Below are 13,451 nucleotides of genomic sequence, written 5' to 3'. Positions count from 1 at the left end.
AGAGGTTGCCGACCCCTGCTGTAGCTAAATCAGGAATTTAAACTCCTGGGTCTCTATCTGATGCTTTAACAAGACTTGTTTTCCTCCCTGGATTTTGTTCAACCCAGTTTGGAAAAATTCAGATTTTGTTAGAAATTGAAGACTCCATCGGTGCAACTGATGGTGGGCAAAACAAAGACATCTTTAAAGGACCTTTCCATCTCATTTGTTCTTGGAGCTGGTTTAAGGCCAAACTGGCCTTTGGTTACATGAGAACAGGCTAAGGACTGGGCAAACTTTCACCAACTTGTAATAGCCCCACATAGCCAATTTGCCAGAATGCTCTGGCCCCACTCCCTAAGCCAGGCCATGAGAACAGGTAGTGTAGAGTGAGCCATATAGGTTTTATGCCACTCAGGGCTCCTCTACATGACAGGATTCCACAGCTGGTTCAAAAAATAGAGCCAAGGAGCTGGCATGAAAGGCATAAGGGGATGTATGCATAAGTTTTATGGCACTTGCATCTCTAATATGCACCCAGCACACATTTGCAGCCTTTCAAGGCAATGTTTACTAGGCTCGCACTATGTAACAATCTGACGTGTTTATATGACAAAAGTCAAGTTTTGATAAAATGCCACATTAACCATTGGGACATTTAAGAAGAAAACTCTCCAGATTGTTTTTCTGTGTTATGAATGTTAACTACAAGCAAAGAGTTTCTCATCACATGCTGCCACTATATCCATGGGACTATACACACAATGTTTTATCTTGATAAAATAGATGCTGGAGCTCATGTTCTGTATTTTTTTTCTTATACTTTTTTTCCCCACCAAAGTCCCCAGACAGAGTCCTTTTTTACTTACAAGATCATAGGAATTAAAGATGGAATAGACCTATTAGCTCATCTCCATCCTTGCCGGTGAATGTTTGTTCCTATGTTCCATCTGCTAGTATTTTGACCCAATCTAGTTTTTCTTATCGTAAGCAATGGGGCAACCATTTTTTCCCTTTTCAAAACCATCCTGATGGTGCATTTCAATACAAAACAAACCAAAAAAACGTTCTTTCTTTTAGAGAAACAGGGTGGGTGAGGAAATAGCTTTTATTGAACCAACTTCTGTTGGCGAGAGCTCTGTATAAGTTTGAAAGCTTGTCTCGAAAAAACTGAAGTTGGTCCAGTAAAAGATATTACCTCATCCAACTTGTCTCGCTAATATCCTGGGACCAATACAACTACAATGCTGTTCTTTCTTTGTTATTTTTAAAGATAAAGAAAAAATTAATAAAGCTGCATTTTCAAATTGGGTACCTAAAGTAAATTCATGTGTAGCCACCTAAATAAATCAGCCCGATTTTAAGAGATGCTGAGCACTCACTACTCCTGTTGGTGTTTGGCATCTCTGAACCACAGGTTCTTTTTATTGAGCTAGTCTAGCTTTGGGCACCCATGTTTGAAAATTTTCCCTCAGTGTTGGATACCACACGGATGGCCTCTATAGAAACTCCAAATGTAAGCAGAGTCGGAATGAGCTCTACCTTGACATTTGATGAAAAGAATTTCAGAGAGTGTATTTGCATAGCATGCCTACTCCATCCCAGGCTGCCGTGCTGTGGGACTAGCACTGGGGCTCCCCTACTATGAGCTGAGATCACTAAAAGTTGAAATCACCAAAGAGCTGAAATTACTGAGCTGAGAGCACTGAGTACTGTGCTAACTAGTGGGGAAGCCTGAAGCTATACTGTGGAAAAGAGCAGCCGGCGGAGTGGAGCAGTTTGTGGGGACAGCTGGAGTGGATCATGGGACAGCTGGTGGGAGGGAGCGCTTGGCAAGAGCGGAGTGAGCTGTGGAGGGGTGGAGCGGCCAAGGCGAGTGAGCCGAGCAGTTGGCAGGGAGACAACTGGACAGCTCACGGGGCGCTGGTGGAGCAGAGCATGGTTGGAGCGGAGCAGTTGTGAGGACAGCTGGAGGAGCAGAGTCTGGAGCTGTAAGGACTGGTAATCGGCGGAGCAGTTCATGGAGAAGGCAGAAGCAGAACCCACGGAGAGGCAGGGCAGTTGGCCCTGGACCACATAAGGTGCCCCTTTCTACCCAGGCTGGGGGGGAGAGGGGGGACGTCTGCAGATGGACTCTTGAACTTTGGGGCTGCACTGACCCAGGACAGAGACTTTTGGATTGTGGGACTTTTGGGACTGTGGGTGATTTGGGGGTTGCTGGACTCAAGAGCCCAGGGAAAAGGACACAGCCCAATTTCCTGAGGTGGGTCTTTGCTCGCGGTTTGGTCTAGGAACTCTATTTGCTGTGTTTTCCCAATTTTGTGCTTGTTGTTTGTCTCATGTAATTAAACCTTTTCTGCTACACCGAGACTCTGTGCTTGTGAGAGGGGAAGCATTGCCTCTTTGAGGCGCCTAGGGGTGTGTGTAAAATTTTCCCAGGTCACTGGGTGGGGACTCGAGCTGGTTTGGCATTGTGTTATTGAAATGGGACCCCTGAATACTGAACCCGGCCCTTGTTGCTGCCAACTCAGAGGGGCAGAAGGGTTACACAAAGATAGAGCGATATTAAGCTGAGGGTTTTTTAATGCACTTTACTTTGACTAAAACACCATATGTAACAGAAATAAGGTAGTTGTATTTAACATGTAGCCTGATCTTTGCTCAGTCAATACCCTACCCTAACTTTTCCTGTTACAGTTCTATATTCTGCTCTCTCTTCCTGCATTATATTTCTCTAACAACACTGTATGTTATTGTAGTGCATGTCTTAAAGGTATAACTTATTGTGATGACGATACCATGCTTTGTGAATGACTCAGTGCACCTGGAACTTAAGTTACAGACTTTTAGTTACAGTGGTGTAGCTGGAATGTTTCAGCAGATCTTTAAACCTCACTTTACAAATAGATGGTTACGCTTTGTCCATGACATGCAATCCAGCTTCCTGAGGGGAGAGAAAGGGCAAAATCCAGACTAGATTGGGAGCCTTTGGCCCAGCAGGATGTCTCCTGCATTTCACCTTTAAGGTCATGGTTCAGAATCTTACTTCTAGTCAGAATGGCCTATGGGAGGGGACAGGATCTCCTGTGGTACAGAAGCTGTCACCAGGTCATTCTACTGCCAAGGGGAGTGCGTTTCCCTGCGGTTTGGTGGGTCATGAGTCAATTATCTGGTGCTTTTGTATTTAGTGTTGCTCACGCAATTGATCATGTTTATTCCCATATTTGGAAGGCTAGTCACTGACTTGTGGGAGAACATTTTTATGACTTGGATTAATAAAAAAAGCCTGTACATCATTTGTTCGTAAAGCTTTAATGTGCTGAATTTCCTGCAGCTTAAGCTCGGCTGTTTGTTTATTCCTTTTTAAATTCCTATGTGTTGTGTTATGTACATAATAGGTGTCAGGGCCAGAAAAAGCAAATCCAGTGTTCCCTGCAAAGCTATTAACATTGGCCTCCTATGGTTTTTTAAAATATTCAGCTAGCCTGACCCAGAGTCTCCTGTGGCTGCAGGTTTGCCAGGTTGTCATGTCCTTTCCATGGGACATAGCAAGTCATATGTTTTGAAACAATGGCCTATTCATTGATATGGTTTAACTCCTTGTATGGTGTGGGCGATGGAAGATAACCCACTGGGGAGCCTCAGCATATTTCTTCACCAGTAGCTCACTCTTTCCCATTGTCCTACCCCCTGTTCGCTGGCTGATGTTAGCCATGGATTGGGCTATCCTGCCTGGCTGGTAATCCTCTTTGAAAGGTATGTGTCTGGTAGGACATTGAACTCTATTGCTGTGGTCACCGTATTGGAGACAGGGAGGCATTTTTTCCCTAGGTGCATTTTTCCCTGGTTGGAGGGATTGGGCTTCAGTTGCATCTGGCAGTGATGTCTGTTTTGTGGTGTTGATATTTTTGGTGGTGAATTGGTGCGTGAGGCATTGGTCTCTGTTGGTTTAGTCAGTGGTTGATGATTTTTTTGTGATTACAGCCTATTTTCTTTGACCACGGCTTCAAGGGCATGAGTTTCTGGTGGCGATTGTAGATAGATTCTGTGATTATTCAACCCCAAACCCAAAAGTCAGATGAAAGCAGAGTGGAGAAGAGGGCTAAGTTTGTCAGAGAATAGTAGTTATGGGCATAGACCTTATTATTGAGTAAAGATTTAAGAATACACCATCCTGTATCAGGTCCAATTCTTTGAGAAGCGAATTTTGTCTTGGGGGCCCAGTAAATGGTGGGAACTCTGGGCCAGATTGAAATACACATTAGTGGGTAGGGATGGAATGTCATAGTAGGTAATTATTGACTAATTTGCTGTTGAATTTAATTAAAGGTGCAGCCAATTTGCTTTTTACCATGAGTTAGTGGTGTGATTTGCTTTCTTGGGCAAATCCCCTGGTGTTGATAGCAGAGTCAACTTACTCTTTAAAGGTTTGAACTGTTTCATTTTGTTGGCCAATGATTCTTTCACACTTCTATTATACTTTAACCAATTGGGTGGTGGTGGTGGGTTGTTATTGTTTGTTCTTTGCTTGTTTTTTAATTCCTTGAAGTCCTTAAATCAGACCATTATTTTTTCCACAATTTCCAAGAAAAAAATTATATCCTGAGCTGAGATATACCATGTGGAAATTCAGGGAGATTGATTTGATTTGGGTAAATGTAGGGTGGGAGTTTAAAAATTACCCTTCCAATGGGAAGTTAGCTTCAGCCTTGCCTATAATGGAACTGATGTCTCTCCATACATAATGACATTATGTCCCAAAAAGCAAAGAAGAGCTCTGTGTAAGCTCAAAAGCTTTTTTCTCTCACTAACAGAAGTTGGTCCAATAAAAGATATTATCTCACCCATCTTGTCTCTCTATTATGTCCTCAACACATTCTTCATTTTTCCTTTAGATTTTTATGTACAAATAGATGTTGTAAAAACAGTTTGAATTCAATTATTATTTTTCTCAATATAACAGTAACAACATGGCACATAATAAAAAGATCCACCTTCTCAATAGAATGATGATATAGGCCACTGATAATGAAGACCAGGGAGAATTCTCAGTAAACGCTTCTTATTTTTGTTTCTTCCACCCTTTCTTTGTTCAGTGGTAACATTTATCCCATGGTTAGCTCAGCTTTACCTCTAGTGCTTTTTCACATGTTGATTAATGAGGGAAGGCAGGCTTGGAAACCTCTATCTTCTCACAGACAGGTGCAATGTTTTAACTGTGAAAGAGTTGACATGTGAATTATTTGTAACGAGGAAGCCATCTAAACACACAGTTTATAAAGGAGAAAAAATGGTGACCTAACCTGATGCCATGACACTTTTGAATCCTTAGCTGTTTTCCATCTGACTGTTTCAAGATTTGCCATCCTTATGGCAATTGCTAAATTCATGCTGTAAAAATCAAGCAACTAATATAAATGAACCTCTTATTCCTTTGTCAGGCATCTTCTGTATCTGTGCTCTATACATTTTATTTAATATTTTATAACAAGAATCAAAAACTATTTAAAAGTTGCAGAAATAATATACAGAATGCTGTCCAACTCTGCTACCTTGTCATTGAGAAGATATAGCATGCACACTGCAACCTATTTGCATGCTGAATCAAAGGAACTACATGACACCAGAAAAGTTACATGGACAAATGTTGATAATCAACTGCTTAATTTCTGTGGCTCACAATATTGACTTTGATTCAACAAAACACTTAATCATATGTTCAGCTTAAAATACCTGCTTAAAGTTAATCACATTATTGAATTGGAATCTCTGGTCTTCTGAATTGCTAAAAAAAAACCTCGTTATAGTTCCAGCAGAATTAATGGTTATGATATGCTGAAAAATAATAAAACCACATATGACAGAAATAAAATGACATCTCCTGTGTAACCAGGCTTTTCACTATAGTCAAAATTTAATAAAACATGTTTTACGTCTGCAGGTCAGGAACTAAAGAACAAATTAAGCATTCAAGTGAAAGGTTAAAGATCTACTACCAAGTAATGAAATGCCAGGTGTTTATGAAACTCCAGAGTCCTGTGGGGGAAAAAGTAGAGAGGAAAGTCAGGAAGAGTTCTGAACCTACGGGTAAAACAACATAAACGATACTAAAAAAGAGAAGTGAGAGGGAAAACAATGATGAAGTGTGGCTCAATATGTGTGAAATCAGAGCCATAATTTCATCCTGTCAGAGAATAAGAAAGAAATGAACAATGAAGACACAGAAAAGGAGGGGGTGACAGTCATCATAAATCAATAATCAACATATAAATGGGACATTGAATAAGAACCTTATTAATTAAAAGTAGAAGTAGAGATGGATTAGGATTAAGAGACACAACCACTTTAGCGATGTTAGCCTGTGGTGTGGGCTCCCACGAGGAGTGATGGGAACATCAATGTTAGCACATTTATAACTATACTATGTCAAACTGCATATGAAGGCTACTATATTACAAATACTGTATGGTAATAATTAGTACAGAGATGGACTAAGTGACCAAACAGCTATTTTCCAATTCTAGATTCTTCAAGAGCCTCCATAGCTCTGTCCTTCCTTTTACCTGACAACAGGCTGAGCCCCACCTTGGTTCCTTTGAACCAGTGTACGGCCCGCTTAAACAGCCAGCTGCAGATTCCATTACTGTAAGAGGTCTGACGTGTAGCCAATATACGGCAACCAGGTAGCAAGTATGAAAAATCAGGACACATTTTTGTGTGGAGCTATAGTTGCATATATAAAACAAAACCCTTAATATTGGGATGGTCCTGATAATATCAGGATATCTGGTTACCCAAAGCCAATGTAGCTGGCGCTCTGCCTCCAGAATCAGAGATGTGGCCAGCGCAAGCTGTACTCTGGTGATCCCCAGCTGACAAGCAGCTCTTCAGTGGACATTGCAGCTGGAACATAGTGTAGAACAGCCCTCAATCTTCTCAAAACGATGCTGCCATGGAGCCACAGGATGCCTCTTTGAAACTCCCTTACCTGGGCTCAGCAGTGGTTCGAGCCTCTTGTCTCTTATTGCATCATCTCTTCTGCTCCACCAGCGACACCAGACTTTTTGCCTTGGTCATCAACTTTACCCACAGCCCTCTTTGCACTTCCTTGCACACTAGTCTCTACTCCTGGCATGAGCTGCTTGAGCTTCTATGAAAAGACTCCACCTTCAACTCATTTAAGCCCCTCTTTAAGATCCAGTTTTGCCATTATGCCTACATGAAATTAACCAGGTTAAGACATGTTTTCCCAGAATTATTTAAAAATCTTTCCTCATACTGCCATGCCCATGCTGATTAAATTCATAATCTTGGCTTTCTAAGCACTTTGGAGAAGGCGTTCTGTTTTCTTTCTGTTTTGGAAGGCACTTAATAATACATCTTTGGGTGGCCTTAGAAATAATCATAGGAAAAAGTGAGGGAACCCTTACCCTTAAAATAGGCCTTTTCAAAAACTTAAAAGATCTCCTTTACATTTTATCTTTACAGGATACCAAATGTTGTGGTATCACTTGACACAATATAATGCCATGTCTAGGTGAAATTTTCAAGAAAGCTCACTTGGTCTAATTCTACTCCTGTTGAAATCCATATGGGTTCTAATGGCAACAGAGTAAAGGCCAATACTGAGCAGTTTTGAAAATCCCACCCTATATTTCTCTGTCTTCCTCAGCTATCCAGTAGATATCCATGTCAATGTTTCTTAATTAGTGGGTCACAATCCTTACGCGGGAAGAAAAGGGGGATCATGAAAGGCAATTGGGGAGATGAAGGAGGTTTGTGAAGCACTGAAAATTTTATTATAATCTAAACCAAAGAAAATCTCTCTCCACCATTGCCCACACAGCCTTACTCTTCAGGGTCAAGTATTGTCTCTCAACAGCGTGAAACACACACACAAAAAAATTATATTGGTTTATCTTTGTTATCACTGATACATTTTTATTGTTACTTTACAGTAAGTGCAAGGGGTTTGCAAAAATTTTTTATTTCAAATAAGGGGATGCCATCCTGAAAAGGTTGGGAAAACTGCCCTATATGATAGATTCTAGTGAAGAAAAAGATTTATTAAATTACCCCTGCTGTTGCAGGACTGTTAGCTGCTGAAATGTATTTGTATTTTGACCATGACTAATTTAGTTTAACTCAGATAAACTTTGGGGTTGTATAGTGCCTGTTATCCAAAATCACAAAACACTTGCCAGACACTTATTAAATAAGCCTGACTTCCCCCTTGTGATGCAGTAAGTATTATTGTTGCCAATTTACGCATAAGGAAACTGAACTACCTTGCCTCAGGCCATATTGTGTGTCTGTGACAGAACCAAACAGAACCCACCAGTAAGCCCCAGCTGAGCCGGGTTCTGTTCCGTAGACCACCCCGCCATTCTAAGGCCACGTCTAGACTACTCGCCGTATCGGCGTGTTAAAATCGATTGCTCGGGGATCGATATATCGCGTCTGATCTAGACGTGATATATCGATCCCTGAGCGTGCTTATATCGATTCCGGAACTCCATCAAAACCAACGGAGTTCCGGAATCGACATGGCGAGCCGCGGACATCGATCCCGTGCGGTGAAGACGGGTAAGTAAATCGATTTTAGATATTCGATTTCAGCTACGCTATTCTCGTAGCTGAAATTGCGTATCTAAAATCGATTTTCACGCGTAGTGTAGACCTGGCCTAATAGCTGACGTCTTTTCTCTAAGTGGGCCATCAATGGTACACAGGCAGCTGCACATATCTGGCTGAAGAGTGCTTCAGCTAGTATGGTAGCAAGCCAGGCAAGCAGGACTTATATATATTATTTGGGGATGAAGAATTGCTTACAGATTTTTCACATAAAAACAGTGTGTAGTCTACCCACTGTGAATACAGTTAATTTACTCATCTTTATGTTTCCCTGATCTTCATCCTCTGAAATATGCTGGAAGGGCAGATGTATAGTCTGAGATGTTTTCCAGATTTCTTTCTTTTTTTTTTTCCCCCAGAGAGGCACTCAGCACAATAGTGAATTAAACAGGATCCTTGTGTATTATAACAATGACACCAGTCGTGCTGAAGATGTGCTTAATGTGCATGCTGCATTGTGGGCTAATTAAGCTGAACCACAATCCCTTCGCTGTTGTTCTCCCCTGCAGCCTCTGTGTGTCAGCAGAACACTGCACACTCTGTGAAGTGCCAGCCTCCTTTTCGAACATCAGCGCTTCAGAGGGAATGTTGCCTAGGGTATGGAATTAGAGCAAGGGACTGGGAATCAGAGCTTTACTCACAGCTTTGCCACTAAGTCTTCGTGTGACCTTCGGCAAATCACTTAACATCCATGTTTGTCCATCTGCAAGGATCCTAACATATCAGTGCCTCAGAGAGGGATTGTGAGGCTTAATTAATTTTGTAAATCACTTGTAGGTTACCAGATTTGCAAAGTAGCTGGCAGCATGGATGGCTATGTTTGCCTCAGGTACCAAGTGCATTGAGCCAGCACCCCAGTGGCTAACATGTCATATTGTGCTAGACATAGCAAGTATTTCCACAGCCTTCACAATCTCAAGTACAATTCCACAAATGCTGCAGTGAATAGGGTACATAATGCACAGAAATTCAGCCTTAGCTTTAAATCTCAGTTTTTCCTAGGTTTTCTCATTCACAGATCCTGAACCCTACATGATAAAAAAATTGCATTTGGTTTTAGCTCCCTGAATCTTATTGGCGTTTTTCTGCTTTCACTTACAATGGTGTAAACAAAAAGTAACTACACTGAAGTTAAGAGAGTGTTGTAAACCAGTGTCACATCAGAATGAGACTTATTGACTTAATTGTTATTACTATTGATTTATTATTTGTATTGCGGTAGTGGCTAGGCACGCCAGTCGTGGACCAGGACCCCACTGTGCTACGTGTTATACAAACAGAATAAAATGATAGCCCCTGCCCCAAACAGCTTGCAGTCTAATGGGATTTGTCCAGTAACTATCCCATCCTTGCTTCGAGAAAGTAGGCTACCGTACCGTTGTTTTGGTCTGTTTCATGTTATTGTTCCTTGATGACTCTATCCTCTCAGACTATATGTACCTTTAACTAATGCGTGCTGATGAGACTATAATTATCAATTGAATAGTAGAACTCTGAAATTCAAATGGTTCCATACGCATCTGTTTATCTAAGGTACTTATATGCCAGTGACCTAGAGGTAAAAGGCTGCATATCTCATTGTCAGTCCCTGAGCCAACCATCCCCTCTGTCTCCTTTACTCCCCACCTAACACGTACTTAAATTTTATTTTTCCTGTGCTTTTAATGCATTGTTTTCTGCTGTGTCCAATCTCACAGCTGAAGGCTGACGAGAGGATCATCAAAACGGAATACGGGTTGCTGATCCGCAGCCTGCAGAGAAAGGACATAGGGCGTATTACTGCAAAGCACAAGAGCACGTGTTCATTCACACCACTGTGAAGTTAAATTTGAACGTCATGGAGAACGGGCACATGGAAAGCACTCAGAAAACGAAGGACAAAGACAGATGGATGAAAGATTTGCTTACTGAGTTGCGGCTGAGGTACAAGGATTACATCCAACTCGTCAGCAGCCCCAGCTTTGGCCTGGATGAGTATTGTGAACAGATGTGGCACTGGGAGAAGCGGCGGCAGCAGAACAAAGGTGGGGCAAAATGGAAGCACATGCAGAAGATGAAGAAAAAGCGAAATCGAAGGCACCATGAACCTGTCAGCAGCCCACATGCAAGGTCTACATCTACGTAGCTTTTATAGTCTATTTAAAGAAAGGACATTAAACATGCAAAAATACTGTGTTCTCTTTTGTGCATCCTTCCGATTAATTAATATTGCCTCATACTGAGATTAGATAATGCACAGTCATTATTAGTCTTATATGACTGCACTGTAATACTGGAATACTTAAGCAAATGGCAAGTTCCTTATCTGAGCATCACACTCAAGGCAATAATTCCAAATCTGGGTTTTTTTCCCCAGAAATTCAGATTTTTCAGTTAACACTTAGATCGCAAGAAGCTGATTCATGAACATGTGGATGTTTCACAGCTTGTCTAGCATAATTTTTATATGAGACTTAAAGTCTGTGTTATAGTGCATTATTAATCATTCCACCCCAGAGATGGCTGCAGTTCAGGGATATGTGCATGTATTTGCAAAAGTGCTTTGGGATCTTGTAAGGATGGGAGGTGCCATATAGATACAGGCCATTTTGTGACAGATCTGCAAAACTATACTAAATTACCCACTGGGCATATATTTAGGTACATGGGTGGCATTTGCTGGCACACAGAAGCAAAACAAACAAATCAAATTAAATATCAGCTTAAGAGTAACGCTCGTTTTCCCCATAAAAATGTAATCACATTTTAATAGGAGGAAATGTAGAGCTTTATTCATTAGGGCATAAGTAGCCTCTAGCTTGCAGTCCATCTGCTGAAATGAAATGTTGACTCAAATTGATGCTGCCAGCAAGATACTCAAGATTAAATGTCCTAAGTAGCATGTGGGAGGTATGTGCACAAACCCTATTAACAAATAATGGGATTTCTGCCTTCACCTCTATTGTCTCGCTGAAGATTTTACCCTGAATGTCTCCACTCACCTCTACAACTCTAATCCCCGGCTGGCTTCATTTTCTGGAGTGTGGTTAGTTTGTTGTAGAGAAGAAGAGAAGTGGAGAACATACACGCACAAAAACCCTCCCGAACTTGATGACAAGAGTCAATGAGGGAAACATATTTGGCGACAGACAGAAACTGACAGTGCTCTTACGCCAGGTATAACAATGGGGAGAGAGCAGACATTCCTCAGTCTTGTGTATTTGTTTTATAAAAGCCCTTGTGTATTTCAAACAAGGCATTGTGTTGTTGGAATTAATATTATTTTATTAGAATTAAATAAAAACAAAAAGAACCCATGTGTAAATAAACAGAAGTAGAAGTTAGAGATGAGCAGATTTGCGATTTACAATAACATCATTTGTAAAGTGTTCCTAGTTTTACTTTCTCTCTTTAATAAGATAAATCTTCTTATATAAGGAAGAGACACTGTGCTTCCTTCAGTTGTGATTTACGCCAGTGTAACTCCATTGCCTTCATTGGACTTTCTCCCAATTTACGCTAGTGTAAGCAAGATCAAAATCGAGTCTATTGCCTCTTCTCATGCTTCGCAGCCCCTCTCCCCTACTCCACGAAACCTCCCCCTTTCTGCTTTTCACGCCTCTTTGAGTGTGAAATGACAAATTAGCCACTTCCTCACATGGAAGAAAGCTTTGATGGATACTAAACCGACAGACTTTACTTGTTTCTCATGCATTCTACATGTCTTGAGAGCAAAGTCTGTGGGAATGCCATGTAATTGGTGTGCAATTCATTAAGGAACCAAGAACTTTGGCTCTGCATGCTGGAGATTATCCCTATCTGCTACCCAATGTGTGTGTGCATTCAGTTCCTGATCAATAATTGTGTCCATACAATCTGTGCCATTGTACATTTCCTTTCTGATACATGATACAAATATGATGATGTGTTTTTCATATTGTAGAAAGGAACCTCAGCTGACTCAAGTTTATTGTAAAAAAACAAAAAAACAAAACAGAATGTGCATGTATTGTATAAAGCCAGGGATATTGTGTCATTAATTTTAGATTTTTTGTTTTTTCTTTGAGATACATTAGTTAATTAGAAGGCATTACGTAGTTTGTGTACAGTACTTTGATAGTGTACTCTGCAAGTGTTAAATATTATAAAAGATGAGAGGGAGTTTCATTATACAGGGCCTTTAATTAAAGAGACTGATGTCCTAGGCTCTTATTAGTAAGCTTAGTCCTTACTACTCTGAGTAGTCTGTTAATGTCTATAGAACTTTTCACAGTAGTAAGCATTATGCTCAGAAGTCAGCTTGTACAGCAATAGCACCTTAGGCCAAGATTTTCAAAAGTGACCAGTGATTTTGACTGCCCTGATGTTTGGTACCCAATTTGAGACTCCAGAAGGGATGTTATCCTGTAAATATGAGGCCCCTTTAAGAAATCTCAAGTTGAACACCCAAAAAATGAGAGACTCAAAATCTGGAATCACTTTCTAAAATTTTTGCCTCAGGATGACTGCAGTCACCATACAGAACCCACCGATGTATTCCTTGTTGTATTTTATCAGTCTAGAGAGTGCCATCTCTTAGACTTGGTCCTCCAGGGAATGAGTGGTGCCACACCATGACTAAGCTAAGGTGCTAGCATCAAATAATCCATGTTGGGCCCAGGCTTACATGCTCAACTACCACTGGAGTCAATGGGAGCAAGACTGGACTCAGTATTGTAATTATTGTTTACAGCATAAACCCTACTTACCTTCTTCATGAAAGCAGAAACATTGGACTTTTTTAGGGTTGCCAACCCTCCCGGATGGTCCGGGAGTCTCCAGGAATTAAAGATTAATCTTCAGTTAAAGATTATGTCATG

At 40.9% G+C, this 13,451-nt stretch overlaps 1 pseudogene; it reads left to right on the top strand.

Moving 5' to 3' along the window:
• Positions 1-10,738, top strand: part of LOC116837264 (semaphorin-3D-like) — a 31,927-nt pseudogene extending 21,189 nt beyond the window's left edge.
• Positions 10,739-13,451: the final 2,713 nt, after the last annotated feature.

The sequence above is a fragment of the Chelonoidis abingdonii genome, chromosome 1 (genome assembly GCF_003597395.2).
Source record: "Chelonoidis abingdonii isolate Lonesome George chromosome 1, CheloAbing_2.0, whole genome shotgun sequence".
NCBI lineage: Eukaryota > Metazoa > Chordata > Testudines > Testudinidae > Chelonoidis > Chelonoidis abingdonii.
The sequence above is the reverse complement of the archived record's forward strand: the minus strand, read 5'-3'. Positions and strand labels throughout refer to the sequence as shown.